Genomic DNA, 2,277 nt, shown 5'->3' on the forward strand with positions numbered 1-2,277 from the left:
AAGTGCAATCTCACTCCCTGATGCTCGCTGCTCTTTTGCCTGGCTGGTAGGAAGCCACCATGAAGGGTAGGGGAAGGGGAAGCCTGTCACTTTCCCTATCTCCCACAATACTAGAGGTGGGGTTGGCACCCTCCCCAGGCTCTCTGAGCCTGAAGAGCTAGCCTTGACTCCAGGCAGGGCAAGGTGCCTGGGGCTGAGCTGCGGGAGGGAGGTATAAGTATGGGGTGCTCACCTGTCCTGGGGCTGTAGAGTCCTGCCCCTTTTCAGGGTGGCAGTAGGAATATAGAAGCTAAGCTCACCAAAATCCTATCAATTAATGTTTCTAGTGAACAAACCAGAAACATTTTTAAGTAGACTACAAACTACCCTTTCTCAATTAAAAAATTAAACTGCTAAAACCCCTCCCATGCACTTTTTCTTAAATCAGATATTTGTATAAACAAACAAAAATAGGAAGAAGGGGGAAAAAGGATTTTTTCAAATGGAGCTTACTTCTTAAGTGATGAAGACATGAACTTGGGGGTGTGTAGGTGAAGTTCTCATTTGAGTTTTGAAATCCCAAATTAATGAGCATGATAAACTTATTGCTGGCACCGGTTTTACCCCAAGCGGGCAAGTGGCACTGTCTGACTCTCTACTCTGAGTCCTTGGTGGGTCACCCCAACCCTCCCCTAAACCCACTTTTTCCCTTTCCATTGACTTGGGACAACCCTTGTCAGGACATGCGATCACAGTGGGAAGGGGGGAAAGGAAGGTCACAGTGCATGGGGCTCAAGATCACAGTGGGCAGAGCAAGGGGATCACAGTGCAAGTAAGTCAGGTCGCTCCCTCTGCTCAAGTCCGGCTGTTTGCCACAGCAGTGCGACCTGAGGCTGATACCCAGGAGGTGGTGACAGCAGCAGCAGCAGCAGCATCCTTTCTTGCCTGCATTTATCTGCGCTGTTTGAAGCCTTGTGACCCATCAGGATCAAAGGCTGTCTGAGCACATTATTGGGCTGCCTGTTGTCTTCTGGTTGGGAGATCCTGGTTGGCCTGTCAACGATAGGTTTCTCTTGCTCCTCCTCAGGACTGGCACTGCCCAGGATCCGTTTTCGGGCTTCGGCTTACTCAGCTTCCCGCTGTGCTAGGGACTTGACTGTAAGGAATGGACTGCTGGTGGAGTTGGGGCTGCTGACCACACAGTTGCTGGTGGGCCTCTTGAGGATGCGGATCTGTGGAGGGGGCCCAGTGGGAAGGCTATTGTCTTGAATCACAATGGACACTTTGGGAGGAGATTTGGATTTCCTGCCCGCTGTCTGCCGACTCCTCCCAGCTCTGAGTGACCTCCTCATCTTCCATCTTACTCGTCACTTTCTCTCCTCACCCAAAAAATTATTTTAAGTATTTTAATTTAATTCTGGTAAAGCTCAAGGTACAGGGATGTGAAACACAGCCTCCTGAATCTCAGGTCTCTGACTCAATAGGCTCGGTAAGACCTCAGGTAACATGTACAGCAGAATTCCAAAGGCTCTTTCTCTCCCCTTTCCTGCTATGGGACCCAATTAGTCCATATAGTGAAGGCATTCACTGTTCAATGGGGAAATGTCAGTTTCAAAGTTATGGTTCCAGGAAAAGATATTTTTCCTCTCAGAATTCACCTCCAAACTCTGAAGGCATTCGGAGGCTGAGTTCTAAGGGGAGAAACTCCAGCTAAATGCTAGACCTTTTCAGAAGCTGGGCCTTCCTAAGGCTGCTCCATTCTCTAGGCAAAAATTGAATTTCTGGAACCAATTCCTTTGGTTCCCTCACCCATTCACCATATAATCTGATTCCGGTCCCGGAGAAAACAACCATACACCCTGAAGTTTCAGCCTCCCAACCCCAATCCATTCTAGAATAAAATGGAATAAGGATATTTTTTTTTTGCTCCTCAAATGCCTTCAGGGCATGTTTGGCAGGCTGGAGTGTTGTGGGAATCAAACTACAGCAACCGGAGGCTGACAACTTTGTGGAAGCATCCACTTAAAGAACTGAGCTAGGGCCAGGCTCCTGACTAAAACACACTTTTCAGCCCTTTCTTCTTAAGGGCCACATTGGGAACCAGCTGTGCCAGGCCTGACATTCCCAGGTGCATCTCATTTTCTTCACCGTAGGATTTCAGTTTCCAAGGGTGAATCACTGGGGGAGAAATTCAAGAGAGTTGCTAAGCCCTGGTCAGGTGGGCCCTATTAAACCTTTTCTCCTAGACAGCCCCAAGCAGGACTTCCGGTCCCCAATTCAACTGGAAAACGCACTCAT

General features: G+C 48.6%; 1 pseudogene; it reads right to left on the bottom strand.

Annotated features, from left to right (window-relative positions):
- Positions 1-930: 930 nt before the first annotated feature.
- LOC111814723 lies at positions 931-1,338 on the bottom strand (annotated as a pseudogene).
- Between the last annotated feature and the right edge of the window lie 939 nt (positions 1,339-2,277).

This window comes from Octodon degus, unplaced genomic scaffold, assembly GCF_000260255.1.
Source record: "Octodon degus isolate 3935 unplaced genomic scaffold, OctDeg1.0 scaffold00446, whole genome shotgun sequence".
Taxonomy (NCBI): Eukaryota; Metazoa; Chordata; class Mammalia; order Rodentia; family Octodontidae; genus Octodon; species Octodon degus.